The sequence below is a fragment of the Myxine glutinosa genome, chromosome 3 (genome assembly GCF_964187855.1).
Source record: "Myxine glutinosa chromosome 3, kmMyxGlut1.1, whole genome shotgun sequence".
In the NCBI taxonomy this organism is placed as follows: domain Eukaryota; kingdom Metazoa; phylum Chordata; class Myxini; order Myxiniformes; family Myxinidae; genus Myxine; species Myxine glutinosa.
The window spans coordinates 130542898-130561142 of record NC_136263.1 but is presented as its reverse complement, the minus strand read 5'-3'; the positions used below and the strand labels follow the sequence as shown (position 1 = coordinate 130561142).

General features: G+C 49.4%; 1 pseudogene; it reads left to right on the top strand.

Moving 5' to 3' along the window:
* The window catches only part of LOC144891228 (uncharacterized), a 32202-nt pseudogene extending 14306 nt beyond the window's left edge, over window positions 1–17896 (top strand).
* The last annotated feature ends 349 nt before the right edge of the window (window positions 17897–18245 follow it).

Sequence of the window (18245 nt, the reverse complement as noted above, 5' to 3'; positions counted from 1 at the left end):
ACACCCACAAGGGGGAGCTGGAACAGATGAGGGCGGCATCCACCAAGGAAATAGGAGAGATGGGGGAGGATATAAGGCGTGGAGTGAGCGAAGAGGTCGCGGGGGTGCGCGACGAGGTAAAGCGGGGTGAGAAGTGCATGGAGAAAGAGGTGAGGAACAGCACGGCTAGGTTACAGGGGGGCATGGAGGATCTGACGCGAGGAGTAGAGCAGCTGACAGTGGGACAAAAGGAGTTAGGGGAGCAGGTAGAAAAGAACACGGCGGTAATAGGGGGGTTGAAAGTGACGCAGAAAGAGATAAAGAAGGAATTAATAGCGATGAAGAAGGAATGTCAGACGGTACATAAGGGACTGACGAAGAGGTTAGAGGAGGTGGTAGAAGCAATGGAGACAAAAGAACGGGAAGTCAGGACGCACATAGAAACGACCAAGGTGGCCTTAGAGGAAGAAATTGAATGGGCGCACCGGGAAATCAAGGAGGTGAAACAGAAATTAGAGGAAGTGGAAGAGGGGGTAAGTGAAATTAAGAAGAGATGGAGGGAGACTAAGAAAGAGATAAAGGAGGAGGTGATGGAATTGGTGCAGGATCTGTGCTCACAGCATGATAACGTGCTTGATAACCAAATAAAGAGTTTGCAGGTGGCGGCGGCAGAGCGAAAAGGAAGAAGCGCCGAGGAGAGTGGCAATAATGTCGGAAATGTATATGGTGTGAGGGGAGGTTCAACGAGCTTGCGAGTGGGCATAGACCCGGGCGTTCATGAGAGGCCGATGGTAAGGTGTGCGACTGGTCCAGAGTGCGTGGAGAGAGAGTGTGCGCAGGGATGTCCGACCATGTGTGACCATGTGAGAGGTGTTGGTGAGCCAGGGTGTGCGAGAATGCAATGGGTAGTAGGTTGCGACGAGGAGACGCAAGCATCGACACCGACAGGGGTAGTCTTGAGAGGGACGGGAGACGCACGTGAGCCCCCATGGAATAGTGTACTGTGGGGGCCCAAATGGTTCGGCCCCACGCTAATTCCGCAGGGAGCGACGCACGGGGTCTGGCCTTCGGGCAGCCATAAGGTTCCACTCGCGCCGGATGATGGCAAGAGTGATTTCAGGGCGTATCTGGCGCAATTCGACCACGTGTGTAGGGGGATCAGTTGGAATCCGGACGAAGGTGGAGTACAACTTGTGGGGGCACTGCGCGGCGCGGCGGCGGAGGTTCTGACGGCCTTACCACAGGGTGCTATCACCCTGCCAGACCTCCATGCGGCCTTAATTAATAGATTCAGCGTAGAACAGCAGGGCGAGCTTGTTAAAGCTCAGCTCGCCATGCGAAAACGGAAGCCCCAGGAGACCATCGGGGAGCTTGTCTCCAACATTTGCCGCGCAGTAGGGATCGCACACGCTGACATGGCAGTAACCTCCCTGGAAAGCCTGGCGCTGGACCATTTCATCCAGGCCTTCCTGGACCCTGAGCTGCGGCAACAGCTCGCCATGTGGCGCCCGCGGTCCTTGAGCCAGGCGGCCGACGCTGCAGCCCGTTGGGAAGCAGCGAGACCCCTGGCCCGGGGAAGCGAGCGCCACGCAGTGGCGGTGCGACAGGTAGGGCCCGTGGCTGGTGGCGGCCCCCTGAGGGGGTCCGCCCCCGAAAGGGGCCCTGGCCTGGAAAGCATGGTCCGAAGACTGGTGGACCAGCGCCTCGCGGGATCTGTACCATGGCAGGCGGTTTCGGAGGTGGCACCCGGTAGGCCATGGACAAATGCCCCAATTAGGACTTACAGGGGGGGCAATTTGGAATTCCGGAGGCAAGCACCTTACCAGGTGAGGTGCTTTAATTGTAGCCGGCTGGGTCACCGTGCGTGGGAGTGTCGAGCTCCGCGCCGGGATGGACCCCGGCAGCCGGGACCATCAACTCCGCCTAGTACGGGTCGGGCTAGCCGACCCCAGACACCCCCCCCCCCCCCCCGCCAGGGCCCGGGAAACTAGTAAGTTCCGAGCATACATGGCCGTGTTCGGTAGTAGGGGATGGAGAATTGCCCTCATTGACACGACAGGTCATCTATTGTGGCGAAATTGGTACAGGTAGCTTGACAATTCAGTGCAAAATAGCTGGCATGGGGGTAGACGCCGTAGTGGACACAGGAGCTAGCGCCACGATCATCAGCCCTGTGATCCTCAATTCGAATGCAGACGGCCGGGATAAAATCCAGCATCTGGAAAATCATAGTCTGCAGCTGGCTACCGGGGTAACGGCCGCCATCATAGGGCGTGGTTTTGTAACCCTCAAGTTGGGATTGGTAAAGAGGGAGATATAAGTTTGGGTGGCAGAAGTGTGCGACCCATGCCTAATCGGGTTGGATCTGTTGACTGCCAGCGGTTGTAAAATCCATTTGTGCCCGGGGACCCTGAAAATTGGAATAGATGAGATGCCATTGGGAGGGGTGAGCACGGCCGACTGGACGGAGCTGGAGGCTTCTGAGGGCGTGACCATTCCCCCGGGGGCCGAGGCAATAGTGCCGGCCCGATGGCTAGATCGCCCAACATGGCAGGAGTCCTGCGGCCTGGTCGAGCCGGTGGCAGCGCAGTCCATCCCGGATTTAGTCGTGGGCCGCACCCTCGTAAAAACGGATGGACCGGTGGTGGCCGTCCGAGTAATTAATATTGGTACAGAACAACGCACTATAGGACGGGGCAGGAAGATAGCCGGCTGCACCCCAGTTAACGAAGTCGCGCCAGTGAGGGGAAAGAACGTCCAGCTGAGTCGTCCCCAGAGGGAGTCTTTAGCACATAGTAGGAATTGGCCCAATCCCATTTGTGAGATGGTAAACAGGAGTAGTGTAGAGTTGGATGGTACCCAGAGGGAGGCCTTACACAAATTAATTGAATCCCATTTGGATATCTTCGCCTTGTCTTCCGAGGATATTGGACGTACGGGCCTGGTGAAACATCATATCCACACCGGTGAGGGCTGGCCTATTCGTCAACCTGCCCGACGGCTCCCTTGGAGCAAGAGGCAGGAAGCTGATGAGCAGGTAGAAAAAATGCTCGATGCAGGTATCATTGAGCCCTCGGGAAGTCCATGGATGTCACCTGTTGTGCTGGTTAAAAAGAAAGATGGGACCACGCGTTTCTGCATGGACTATCGCCAGCTAAACAATGTGACACTCAAAGACTCGTATCCCCTGCCAAGAATTGACGATACCCTCGATGCCATTGCAGGCTCAAATTGGTTCTCAACCTTGGACCTCAAGAGTGGGTATTGACAGGTGGAGATGGATAGGGCAGGGAAGGAGAAAACGGCATTTTCCACAGGTAAGGGGCTGTATCAGTTCACTGTGATGCCGTTTGGTTTGTGTGACGCCCCCGCCACCTTTGAACGATTGATTGAGCATGGACTGGGTGGCATGCCATGGCAGTCATGCCTGGTGTACCTGGATGACGTCCTGGTACATGCTAAAACATTCCCCCAAGCCATTTGGACCAGGTGTTTGGGTGCCTCAGACAGGCAGGGTTGAAGCTGAGTACGAGTAAGTGCACTTTGTTTGCTCGAGAGGTGGCCTATCTAGGTCACATCATCGGTCGCGAGGTGGTAAAAACAAACCCAGGCAAAATTACAGCGGTAGAGGAGTGGCCCTTACCACGTACCATCAAGGAGGTGCGGGGATTTTTGGGACTCTGCTCCTACTACCGGCGCTTTGTGGCAAAATTTGCAGAGTTGGCCTGGTCCCTTCACCGGTTTACGGAGAAGGGGAAAAGATTTAATTGGACAAGGGAGTGCCAAGAGGCCTTCCTAGCATTGAAGGGGTTTTTGACATCTGCACCCACTCTAGCATACCCCACTAGTGATGGGACATTTACCCTGGACACGGATACAAGCCAGGAAGGATTGGGCGCAGTTTTGTCCCAGACACAGGGGGGCATGGAGAGAGTGATCGCGTATTATAGTCGGGCCATGAGTTGGCCCAAGCGAAATTATTGCGTCACTCGTAAAGAGTTATTGGCTATGCTGGCTGCTATGAGCCATTTCCATTCGTACTTGTACGGGCGGAAATTTCTGGTTCGAACTGACCATTCCTCCTTGCAATGGCTCCTCCGGTTCAAGGAACGTGAGGGCCAAATTGCAAGGTGGTTGGAAAAGTTGCAGCAGTACGATTTTAATGTGACCCATTGGGCCGGGAAGGCCCACGGGAATGCTGATGCACTCACTCGATGTTTTTGTTTGGGGGAAAACTGTAAATTTTGTGTGAGACACGAGGAGAGGGAACAATTGGCAGACTCCACCCCCACCCTCATAGTCCGTGCAACCTGGGTGAGAGGGCCAATTTTGCCACTAACCGCAGATGAAGAATTTGGAACTTTGGCTTGGAGCACGGCCCAGCGGGAGGATCACGTACTGGGACCGGTGTATGAATGGGTTCGATTGGGACAAAGACCTAATGGGGAAGTGGTCACCCCCCTCGGGCGCCAACAAAGGCATATTGGGCTAAGTGGCAAACACTGGAATTTAAAGACAACATATTATATCGCAAATGGGTGGAGGTTCCCTCTGAGAGAACTTCCTGGCTGGTGATAGTTCCAGACAAATTTAAGAACACAATAGTACAGCAGGTACATGGTACCCGCTCTGGTGGCCATTTGGGCAGGACAAAGACAACATCTCGGGTCCACCGGAGGTTCTATTTGGTAAATATGGGGCGCGATATACAGGACTGGTGTCGGAGATGCAAAGCCTGTACTGCTAAAAAGGGACCAGCACGGAGGATGAGGGCCCCCCTTAAATTACACCAGGTGGGGGCCCCCTTGACCGGGTGGCTTTGGATATTCTAGTACCACTACCCAGCACCCACCAAGGTAACAAGTACATCCTCGTTGTAATGGACTACTTCACCAAGTGGCCGGAGGCCTATGCCCTCCTCAACCAAGAAGCCGGGGTGGTAGCACAGGCCTTCGTGGAAGGATTTGTATGTAGGCATGGGATTAGGGAGGAGCTGCACACCGACCAGGGTCGAAATTTTGAAAGTCAATTATTAAAATATGTGTGCAGACTCCTGTCAATTAGGAAGACACGGACAACGCCCTTAAGACCTCAATCTGACGGGATAGTGGAAAGATTTAACAGAACCCTGGTTCAACAATTGGCATTTTTTACCACCACCTGTCAGGGCGACTGGGACGAACATCTCCCGTATTTGTTAATGGCCTACCGAACTAGCCAGCACGGAGCCACTGCATGCAGTCCAGCATTGCTGATGTATGGACGGGAGTTGCGGGCTCCCGCCGACCTGCTATGCGGTCCCGTTCCAGAGTCCACTGATAGACCACCGGGGGAGGGCGATGCACGTCACCTGGAGGAAGGCATACAGAGGGTCCATGCCTTCACACGCCGCCAGCTACAGCTGGCGGGTGCCAAACTGAAGCGCAGGTACGACCACCGGAGCCAGGGGAGTCAGTACGCTCCGGCGATGAGGATCTGGTTCTTCATTCCCCGGAGGCGGAAGGGTAAGTGTCCCAAACTCACCTCACCCTGGCAAGGCCCGGGGGTCGTCCTGCTGCAAATTTGTGATGTGGTCATTAAGATCAAGATGGGGCCAAGAGCCTTCCCTCGGATCGTCCACGCCGACCGGTTAAGACACTAAACCGACGAGCAGGCACCCTCATGGATCACCTCAGCCTTAGAGGCCGAGGCAGGACCAAGTACCTCTAATGATGGGGGCTCATAGTGCGAGAGGACTGGAGGGTGATGGGATTGGGAGTAGTGCCCGGTGTGGAGGGATGGTCGCCAGACCATTCCTCACATTGTTGGGGCAAAGGAGCAGTAGATTTATGGGGTGGCAGTTGAAGCTAGCCGAGGGCGGGCAAGGATATTGTTAGGGTTTTAGAAAGATGACCATAGATACATGAGATTTAAGTAGTGACATTGATACCGGTAAAGGGGACGTAGAGAGATTGGGTGGATGATAATGACGAGGGAAGTGCTTGTTATAAGGGAAGACGGGGAAAGCACCAGTATTAGAGGGAAGTAGTTCGTTAGATGATGCTGTGTGGGTGTAATTGTGGGTGCCTCTTGGGCTTGGTGAAATGAGGCATTGGTCGAGAATGGTTGTGTGTGTGAGAATCTGGTTATTGTTGAGCTTGGTGAAATGAGGCAATGGTCGGGGATGACCAGAGAAAGTGTAGGAGTGGTGAATTGAGGATAAGTGTAAGTGTGTTAAGTGATTGAGTTGCATGGCGTGCAAGTGAGAATACTGAGTTGTGTGGAATAAATGGTGGGAGTAAATGGTGTGTGAAATGAGTGTTGTGGAGCTCATGGCGCGAAGGAGTGGATGGGGGAAGATGGACCCCTTCACGAATACCCGGGGAGGGTAGTTTAAAGTTAGGTAGAGGGAGTAGGTAAATTGTTTGGATATTGACACCTGTGGTGCAGGTAGGAGCAAGTTGTTGCTTTGAGGGTTGCATGAGTGAGTGGAATGGCTGGGCGTGTGGGCTTAATTGGTGAGTATGGTTAAATGGGCACTCCGCCACTGGTAGTCTGTCGGCCAGGTGAGGCCGCAGGTAGGCTCTGGGAGCCAGGTAGCATTCAGTGTAGAGTTCAGTGGGGCCCGAGGATCCTAAGAGAGGACCCGGGTAGCCCAATGCCAGAGAGGGCATCAGCGGGGTGAGAGAGCCAGAAGGGCTTTCCCCAGTTTAGGGTAGATGTGAGGAGCTAGGCAAGCTCGGGTGGTGACTTCAGTGGCGGAGGTGCGCAGGTAAGTAGGACCTTCTGTTAGTGCCACACGACCCAGCCCCGAAATTGTGCGAAGGCACAGATAGAAAAAATGCGGGAGTGAGACCCCAAATTTGGTAGGGCACCACAGGGTGGGTCAATGTTTATTGGTTTTTTGGAACCACATAGTGTAAAGAGCCCAATTGGATTGGCAGGGCAAGACCCCGGGTAGTTTAAGAGTTAATGTCAATTAGAGTATAGTTAGGATGAAATCTCTTCGCACCATCCACATCCACTCACCAAGGTGACAGGACTCCACACCAAGTTTTTGAAAATATTTGGAATGAAAGACGCATCATGACGTGGGTGAGACATTGTGTGATATTCCATCCCTTCCTTCTTGGGAGGGATTGGATGACGAATTTGGTATAGAGGGGGGACGGGAGACAAGATGGTAGAGACGGAATTTGTAAAGTGTAAATACGGTGAAGGGCAAGGGTAGTGTAGGCTGACATGGGGGGTTACGTACGGCTAGGGACAAGCTTTCTCCGCTCGCTCTCCCGTGCCCCTCGTGTTTCAATGCCTTGTACTGACGTGTACCCTTGCATCCTTGTCCCCGCTGACCTCTGCTTTGTCTTTCCTCCCCACCCATGGACCCATATCTTTTGTTGAGGGGAGTGTGCAGGAACCCTGAGCTGAGCAGCACTTTGTACATCTGTGCAGCTGCACCCTGCTACCTGTTGCCAGCACCAGTACACCTATGGACCACACGTTCTGTGGCCTGGCACCTTTCCTGGGGCAGACCATCGCTGCAAACGTTACCTTGTGCCCTGTGGACCACTATTTTAAGTGGCATCGATGCCATGCAGTCGGACCACCTAAGTTTGCCCTGCTGGCCGAGATAAAAACGGACATGGTTGGTGCCTTTTTATTAATTCCTTTGGTGTGTCAGGAAAGAAGACTTCAAGTTTTATGATGGCACACCGAAGACGAAGCAGGAAGACGCCGCAGCCCAGCAGCCAAGCACAAGACATCATTGATTATTTTTGAAATGTGATTGTGCATGATTGTGCATTTATTTTTGTGCATATTGGTGTATGGTGTATTGGTGCAGTGCATTGCATTTGTGTTCCTCTCCAAATTTCTCTTCTTTCCCACAAAAGAACAGGTCCTGGTTTGTAGTATTGTAAATAATTAGTCGTCTTGTAAATAACATGCTCCCCACCGGCTTTATGTATAGTTTGGGAATTCTTTCCGTAATTCGGTTAATTGTGGGCATGAGTCTGATAGTTCGTACACAATGCAGTAGGTGGGACATATCTAGTGTTTAAAACTGTCACACACAGGGTGTTAGGTTAAATGTAGAGGGTAACCACACCTAAGTGTCACACTAAGCTAAAGAGTAGTCCTGACCCTTGCATCAGAACTGGTCATACTCACTTGTGTGGGTTCGACTTGGGGACGAGCCTGGCGAAGGAGGGGTGCAGTGTTACGGTTCTGAGAGTGTACATATACCATCATTAAAGGTTAAAGGTTTGCCCCCATAGTTAGTCCATACGCAACATGTAGGCCCCTTAGAACATTAGTTATGTCATAGTATGTGTTAGGATAAGGCCATTTCCACTAGTGATACCTGCGTTGAGTAAAATAAATAAGCTTCGGTCCCGTTCATTTTGCGGCCACCCTCCAAATCGACCTCATTGAGCAGCATCCATCCTGCAGCCAATTCGGCTAATCCACCTCGTTTGTTACGCGTTGGGCCGGCAGCTTTAGCTGCCAGTTGCTCGCTCAAACTAGTCGGGTGGCCACGAGGTAGGCCTGGAAAAGGGGAGGAGCGTGAGGAAGAGGGGTGGCCGCATCAAGCAGCACATCAGAAGGCGGTGATGGTGAGGGCAACAACCAACCAGGACTCGGTGGGCATGGCTTAAGAGGGTGTGGTAAGGGGGCATCTAGCAAGTGCTGGAAGGTTCACTTCAAAGGCTATATAAGCGCATGTACAAAGCCCTCGAGAGGACTCGTTGGAAGGCTGGCTTTGAAGGGATTGTGCGGAGACGTCTGTTTGTACAGGACTCGTGCAAAATAACTGGTTGGGAGAGCGGGCATGATAAAGGATTCATTGGAAGAGGACTGCGGGCGGATACGCGCTTTGTATGTGGATGTATGCTATTGAACTTGCATTGGGGAGCGCCTATTGAGCGGTATTGGGAGCGCATTTTGCGCCAGTTCATTTATTACGTACGCGGCCGAGCCGCGAAGTAACCGCCAGCAAGCCTTGCCTTTCGCCCCGTAATTGTCCGCTCTGCATCAATGACTCACGGGGAGCTTCTGCCGCCATGACCATCTGCTTCGCGGTACGAGTCGGGGACCGGAGTGAACTGCCTGGACGCCATCATCCCTGGACCATCAACCCGACCATCTACCTCCCTGTGTGAGTGTGTCTGAGTGTGAAACGGGCCTGTGTCCTGGGATAAGTTAAGACTGTATAAGCTTCACTGTGTGTTCTTCTTCTCCTTCCTGTACAAATTGTAAATAAACCAATCTGTTCTTCCTGTTTTTCCTGATTCGATCGTATCAGTGTTTTCCTCCATTGGGAAAGCGTGGCACGATTCGGAACAGCTCAGATCCGGTTTAGGTCTTGTTAACGGCTTGGATCACGGCTCGCTATCGCTCAGCGTTTCCACTTATAACCGTGATCCGGGCGGGGTTATTTCCTTGCTTCCTGGGAGGCGTTGGTAATGAGGTAATAGGAATTCGGCCTACGACCCTACTCAATGCTAACCGGCAGGAACGTCATAGCCCCGGATTGCGTTGGCTAGTAAAAGACAAGGGGACTAATCCCCCCTTGGTAAGGGGAAAGGCCGACGTTTATATCCGCAACAATATATATGTATATATATATATATATATATATATATATATATATATATATATATATATATATATATATATACATACAGGGTAGTCAAGAAATCCTGTGCACATTTTGAAGAACGATACCTGCAACAAACAACTTCATTTATTATTGTTCTTTGGTGCAAAACAAACATGATTACTCGTAAATAGATGTGACCGCTTCATCAAGTGATACGCAACAGGGCGAGGTGCTTCATGTGATATGGATCGGGGTGAGCTTTGCTCACTGTGCTGCGCGCATTTGTCTTTTCATTAGTTCAGTTCATTGTGAATTAGACGCCCTAATATTATGGAGGACATTGTGATACAGAAAATTTGTGCTGTACGCTTGTATTCTGCATCTGGAAAAATCGGCTGAATTTCACAGACAACTTGTCAAAGAATGTGGCACTGATGCAATTATTTACAGAAGAACCATTGGCAGAATAAACAAGCAGTTTGATGAAACCAGCAGTATTCTTCCAAAACAGTCACCCAGGTAGGCCTCACACTTTTTGAACTGACAAAAGCAGAGCGGTCATTCAACAACAACTCCACAGTAACACACCATTATCAACTCATCGTTTATCAAACATCACCAACATAAACCGATCATTGATTCGAAGAATACTAAAATACCTTGATGCGAAACCATACATACCCAGATTAATTCACCAACTATCTGAGGATGATTTTGACAGGCACGTTGAGGCATGTGAGACATTGCTTGGGATAATGGATATGGAAAATGATTTTCAGAGCAGGATCTTGTGGTCAGATGAATCCAAGTTTACTTTATCTGGTTCTGTGAATCGTCATAACAGTGTGATGTGGGCAGTAGATGACCCACGATTTACTGTTGAGCACAACGTCTAGTGTCAAGCGAGTGTGTCTGTCTGGGCAGGCATTTCTTCTTCGAAGAAAATGTGAATGCTGCAAATTACCTTATAATGTTGGAGCAGCATGTATTTACACTCAATCATGGCCAAATGTGGTTCATGCATGATGGTTTTTTTTATTTTTATTTTTATTTTTTTTTGTATACAAGATCGAGGCTCGTGAAAGAGCGAACATTAATCACACAGAAAGACAAACCGACACATAAAACATAACATAGGGAGCGGTAGACAAGATGGGGAGAGAGGGGGAAGGACACAAACACAACATTTGAGAGCAGGGACCGAGAGACATGGAGACATCGAGAGATCTGAGAGAGGGTGAGGGCTTTGGGGGGGGGGGGGGCGTGGGAAGGGGGCAGTGGGAGAGGTATAAAACATATGGACACTGCCAGGACTTCCAGGAAAGAAGTTGGAATTTCAAACAAGGTGGATCTGGGGTGAATTAGCGGGGGTAGAAAAGATCAAGGTTTTGGATGGGGGAAGATAAGAGATGGTGGTGAACAGCTGTTTTAAAGACCTGGAGGGAGGAGTGGGATTGAAGGGAGTGAGGGAGTTTGTTCCAGAGGCGGGAGAAAAGAGGAATGAAAGAGTGAAGGTGAGCGGAGAGCCGAGATTTCGGCAGTTTAACCATCAGAGGGTTGCTGGCAGATCTTGTGCGACCTGTAGGAATATTTGGGGGACAGAGCACAGAGAGAGCTGGGGGTGCAAGGCCGGAGAGGAGTCGGTAGAAGACAGAAAGACCACCTACCTGCCTGCGGTGAGTGAGTGAAAGGCCCTCAGAGATAGCTTCATCGCAGGAGATTCCAATAATTCTGAAACCTTTGGTTTCAACAGCGTGAAGCCGAGCTAGGTGTGAGGCAGGAGCACCGGCCCATAGGGGAGAACAGTATTCCATTGAGCTGCGGATGAAAGCCTTGTATGTGGTGAGGAGCTCAGGTGTGCCGAGGAAGGACTTCGCACGACGGAGGATGCCCAGTCGGCGACTGGCTTTGGAGGCCAGCTTGGAAATGTGGTTTTCCCAAGAAAGATCATGGCAGATAGTGAGACCCAAAATCTTGAGCGACAGAACTTCTTGGAGAGGATTGTTGAGAAAGTAGATGGGAGGGTTGTCCAGTCGATCTTTTCGGAGAGACATAGTAAGAGTGTGAGATTTGTCAGGATTGAAAGACATGTTCCACTTGTTTGACCAGTCTGTGATTTTGTCCAGGTCTTCAGAGAGTGAGGAGGCAGCAGACTGCCGATCTGAGGGAAGAGGAATGGAGCGGCAGAGAGTGGAGTCATCAGCAAAGAGATAGAGAGGATTTTCGAGAGAGTCAGAGAGATCATTGATGAAGACCAGAAAAAGCACGGGGCCCAGAACACTGCCTTGGGGAACTCCAGCCTGAACAGGAAGAGGAGATGAGAGAAACCCATTCAGGGCCACACGTTGACGACGACTAGAGAGGAAGTCCGCCAGCCATGCGTGGAGATTTCCATGGATACCAAAGGAGGAGAGTTTGGTGAGCAGAGCGGGGTGCCAGACCGTGTCGAAGGCACGTGATATGTCGAGGGAGACAGCTCTAATTTCCTGTTTGGCATTGAGGACCTCCATCCATTGTTGAGACAGCAGAAGCAGCATGTCCAGAGTAGAGTGACCTGGTCTGAAACCAAATTGATGATCAGAGATCAAGCCATTGGAGAAGAGGAAAGATTTCATATCAGAAGCAATGATGGATTCCATGACTTTGCTGATAATTGGGAGAAGGCTGATTGGTCTGTAGTTGCTAGGATCTGTTTTTGCACCTTTTTTGTGCAAAGCGGTGATGTTGGCTGATTTCCAAGCAGATGGCAGTTGATCTTGAGCAAAAGAGAGGGTGAAGAGAACAGAGAGAGGGTGAGATAGAGCAGCAGAGCAGGATTTTAGGACCCGTGGGCTGATGCCGTCGGGTCCAGTTGTAGAATCAGAGTCGAGGGTTGACAGAAACTTTTCCACCTTGTCAGGAGGAAAGGACACGGAGTCCAGAAGCAGCAGGGTACGACTGGGTATGGTGGGTACAGAGAGGGATGGGTTTGGGACACAAGATTTAGAGGCAAACACAGAGTTGAGGCATTCAGCTTTTTCACGTGCGGAGTCAGCTGTGTAGCCATTTGAGGTAAGGGAGGGGATGGGGGGGGAACAAACATTATGCTGCCAGTTATGCTGTTTGCCTGCTCATTATGCTGCCAGTGTATGCCAGGCCCTTGATTTGGACTTTACAGACAAATGGATTGGCCATCGTGGTCCGGTTGGCCACCATGGTCTTGTTGTTTAACAACCCTGTTTTGTGTTACCTCTCAAAACCCTGGTTACGGTGCCCCTCAGAGTCTGGAGAGTGAACGCGGCAGAAAGATCTGATATTTTTAGTGTTCTAAACCATGGTAAAACCACAGCAATGCAATTTTGTAGAACAAAATAAATAATTGTATTAAGAACTCTCACATACACAACTAGAACGACCCTCAGTAGAGAGCATACCTCCGCCTGGTTGGCCATATCATTCAATGGTGAATAATCACTAAAAAAATTAAATAATTCTCATTTCCGAATCCACATTCAGATCTTCACCAAAATGGAATCGATTCTTCCTTGTCACACACCCAAACGATCCACCATGTTTCGTCCAAATCCATCCACAACTTTTTGAGATATCCTTCTGTGTATCGTTTTTGGCCCTCTCTCCCAATGTTGAAGAATCATTTGAAACATTCTAGTAGACGGATACGAATCTGGATCTTCACCAAAATGTCATCATTTTGTCCTTGTCACACATGCTACATCTATGCCAAATTTCATCCGAATCCGTGGGCACCTTTTGAGATATTTTGTTCACAAACAAACAGGCAGACAAACAGAAAAACAGACAGGGTTGAAAACATAACCTCCATCCACCTTTGGTGGCGAAGGTAATGATAACACTCCAAGCGAAAGTACCATGAAAATATCACTTGCATCTCATGAACAATACACATGATGGTACCATCATTCCCCAATACTCTCCAATCAATAAACTCATGATACGCCAAACGTGAGTGGAATGTAACAATCCCAAAGTCCGTGCACGAATCCCCACGCTGGGCGTAGGTCAAAGTCATACAGAACAGCAAGAACAATAGGCATGTATCGGTGCGGCTGCAGACGAGGAGTTGCGAGGTGAGAGGTCTGGCCGTTGGTGGCATGGTCATGATTCCCCAAAACATGAGTGCAATCCAAGGCCCCCGTCCACCAACGATTAAGCCGATATGGGAGCAAATGGCGATCAACACGATGATGTCAATATGTGCATCCCAATGACAAAACACGATGCACCAGGCGGACGGCCTCCTCGAGGAAAAATGGTGGATCGGCCTGAAATGGAGGCGCTTGCTTTCCCACCAACAATAGTTCACGATTTTTACCAAAACCTGAGATGCAGGTTTAATTGCAATCGCAATATGGGACGATGTTGCAGGCAATCCCTTTCACGGAAAGCCTCAATTCATTCAGAACCAATATCGAGTAAGTCCACCCACAGCCTCGATGCAACTCAAGGCTATCTCTTTCCCCTGCCAATTCCTGCTCTTCCTGTTGCTGTTTCCGGTGTTTGCCGAGTTTTTCTTTTTTATCCAAAAACATTTATTTTTACCTTTTACTGACGTCATCTCCATTACACACAGAAATCTTAACAACAATATTACCTGAAACTAAAAATCCTACAAGTATATAATAACTACAAGTCTACAATCCTACAAGTCACTTTAGCAACAAAAATTCCAAACAACGCACAGGAATCCTCAAGGTAATTCACTCTGGATAAAGCATCGGGTGACTACATTGTCTCTGCCCTTTGCATGCCCAATTTCCAAGTTGAAATCTTGCAAAGACAAGCTCCATCTCATCAACCTCTGATTTTGATTTTTCATTTTTTGAATGAACGTTAAGGGGTTGTGATAAGTGAAGACTTTTATAGGAAAGGTAGTAGTTCCCAGATACACCTCGTAATTCTGTCGAGCTAGCAGGAGAGCAAGGGTCTCTTTTTCCACAGTGTCATAATTTTTCTGATGTCTGTCAAACTCCCTCGAATAGTAACACACTGGGTGATCAATTCCATCATCACCTTCCTGTAGTTGAACTGCCCCAGCCCCCACATCACTTGCATCGATGGTCAACATGAAAGGTTTTCGAAAAATCCGGCGCTGCTAGGACAGGAGAGCTCATCAATATCGCTTTGACTTGGGCAAAGGCAGCCTGGCATTTGTCATCTGAAACTTGGTCTCTTTCCTCAGCAAATTCGTTGAAGGTGAACGTCAGAAAAATTCATACAGAACCGCCGGCACCAACCAGCCATACCCAAGAATCTCAGAAGCTACTCTTTGCCCTCGCCTGAGGAGAGGGTATTGCATTTGAGTCTGTTTGTCTGTTTGTCTGTCTATTTGTTTGTCCGCACAGAATAAATATGATTTTCTCCGCAACCGTTGGTCCGATTGACAGGAATGTTTCACCATAGATGCAACCGCCACCGTAGGTGGTGCTTATTTTCACCACAGGTACATGAGGAGGTTGGTCACCTGTTTAATTTTTAATGATGATTATGACATCATAGGTGACGTGGTTCGGCCGCAATCTTGGAAAAACCGAAAACATTTGCACCTCCATATCTCTGAAAGCGCTGCATATAAAAAAATTGAGACATGGCTCATTGTAAAGACGTCTCCATGTATAATAAGACTACGGATTTTTATGTTAAGAAAATAGGCCTTTTATGTTTTGAAAAGCGGATTTTTTTTTTTATGTGAAAAAATCCCGAAATATTTTTTTCCCCTGTTTTATTCATTTTTTATTATTACCAAGTTTTTCAGAAATCAGTCAAAAAAAGAACAAAAAATGGTAAGCTTTTTCCTGCACAACATTAAGCACTCTGGGCTAGTAAACAGGTACAAAATGACGTTCAGGTACCTTTATTGCAACCGCATTGTTTGATAAGTAGAGGACTAGAAGAAATTGACAACACCCTTTTAGGAACGGTTAAAGTAGGTGTTTGAAATCATTATCTTGGTAATGTTCTCCTTGGTGAGGCGGTGGCGGCGGTCGGTGAGGACGTTTCTGTAGACGGAGAAGGACCTTTCCACGTCGACGCTGACGATGGGGCAGTACCTCAAGAGGGGGATGTCGGCAAGCTTGACTTCAGCCGGCACACCAACCTCAGATCCGTGCTGATCTCCATCCAGGATCAAAGCCACTGTCCTCAGCACATCAATGTCGGGATTGCGCTGCAGCACCACCTTGAACTTGGTGAGCAGGATCTCCTTACGGCAGCCTCGGATCTTTTCGAGCTCCTCCTTGGCCTGATCAAGGAGCTGGAAGGCCTTGGCCAGCTCCATGCCGGCCTCCTCCAGCTGCTTAAGGATCTTCGGGATGAACAACACGTGGGCATTTAAGAAGACCAAATTGAGCTTGATGTCCGCCTTTCCGAACAGGTCCTTGGCACTCCGGATTGCCATCGCGTCGTCATCGTTCAGCTGGTCCACAATGTCCTTGACGGCCTCGAAGTGCTCGGCGTAAAACACCGCGGCGTCGATCCACGTCCCCCACCGAGTCAGAATGGGCTCCGGGGGGGGGGGGGGGAGATAAAGATTGGGCTGCTGCTCCTTCCAAAGGACAACATGCGACGGGGCTTTGACGAACACCTTCTTCGTCATGGCAATCAGGTCGTTGACGTCCTTGAACATTTCTCGGACTGTCTCGCAGACACGGTGGAGCACGTGGGCAACGCAAGTCACATGCAGCAAGTCCGGGAAGAGTTCCTTCAGGGCATGGCCAGCCTTGATCATATAGGCCGCGGCGTCGCTGACGAGGACCTTGAGGCACTCCGGCTTGAAATCAGGCCAAAGATAGCGCAGCGTGTCGTTGACTGCACGCACGATCTCCCCAGAGTTGGTCTTCTCCAGAAACATGCACTGGACGAGGTGGGGACGAAAGTACCCCTCCTTGGACAAGCGTCCCGCGATGATGTTGGCCACATATCGACCTGCCAAATCGGTCGTCTCGTCGACGGACAGCCAGATGGGCTGCTGTCCGAGGTCGGCACGGAACCCCGCCAAGGCCTCGTCGTAGCACTTGTCGAGGTAGTGCTTTCGAATCCAGCTTTCATCGGGGATCTGGAGAGTGATGTGCTTCTCCAGAAACGACCGGAGGGCAGGGTTTTCCAATTTCGACCATGGGATGCCAGCGGCCAGCATGGCCTGGCACAGCTCCTGAGCCACGACGTCGCACTTGTGCCTCTTTCCGCCACCAAAGTCCTCCATGGTGGCTTGCGTGACCGTCCTCTTCTTCTTCAAGGCCAAGTTGTTCTTGTGGCGGTCTCCTCGGACATGTTGGGCCAGCTCACACTTCTGCTTCGCCCGGAAAGTCTTTTCACAAGCTCGACAGAAAGCCGTGTCACTCGACACGTACTTGAAGGTGGCCCCATCGCCGCCAGCGTTGAATTCCTTCAGCCACTTGTCACGAAGAGCAGCACTCATCTTGATAGGAGACTTGTTCACACTTTGTGTACACTCTCTCACTGTAGTACACCGCCTCACTGCTGTACACGCTGGGGACGCAACGCACGCAAGTGGACGCAACGTTTTGTTTTTGAGATCGATCGCAGTTAAAAATTTCGATCGCAGTTAAACATTTTGATCGCAGTTAAAAATTTCGAAAAATTCCCTAATCTTTTTTAGCATTGCCAGACATTTTCGACCAAAAAGGGCATTTTATTTTATTTTTCCCGAAAAAGGGCGAAATATTTGTTTTTCTCCGAAAATAGCAAAATATTTTTTTTGCGCGCAAAAAAGCGGTTTTATGTGAAAAAATATTTTTTATTTTTTCATATAAAAATCCTATGTGCAATAATAACATCTGTTAATGATGATGCCATAGGTGCCTTTATTATGACGTCATAATTTGACAAGTACAAAACTTCATCCGATCCAGATGAAATTTCTTGAGCATAATCTCAGAATAAATTAGCGCAGAAAAAAATAATGATGATGTCATCTGTCACGTGGTTAGCCGGCCATATTTGTTGTAACACAAAAGACGGAAAAAAACACTGAAAATACATCGTGGCGAGGGTTTGCAATCTCTGATTGCTCTTTCTTGTTCCCTTTTGGAATTTGGAAGCAAAAATTGCTTATGTCTTGACTTCCATTGGTTGCACCTGACCCTTACCGATTACAGTGCCGAGGAAAACCACCTGTGCTTTTACAAACTCACTCTTAGCTAAGTTGATGGTCAACCTTGCCTCGGTCAATTTCTTAAAGAATGCATGAATTTGTTAAAGATGATCTTCCAATGCTACAGGCTACCTTGCCTGCACCAGTGGCTGGATTTTCTTACGACCTCCGAGATGGATATGCGACCAAACACAGCTTCTCATTGATTGTTTCCTATCACAAAGCCAGTTTCCAATCCACTTTGCTACTGTACCAGCCACTTTGCATGCCTGCCCTTACTTTAGCGAAGAACCCTATATGTGGAACAATATAAAATGCATTTTAAAGATTTAGATATACTGTACCACATCCACTGTAAAACAAACACCGGTATTTGAAAAAGTATTTCAGCTCAGTTTGATCTAAATCATGTGTTACAGCTGCTTCTTTATATCAGGAAAGTCAATTTTGTAAACAACTTGGGTGAAGACGTTTATTTTGATGACAATGGAGACCCCCCTTCAAATTTTGAACTTGTCAATGCACAATTAGGTGAAGATGACCAGATTACCTTGA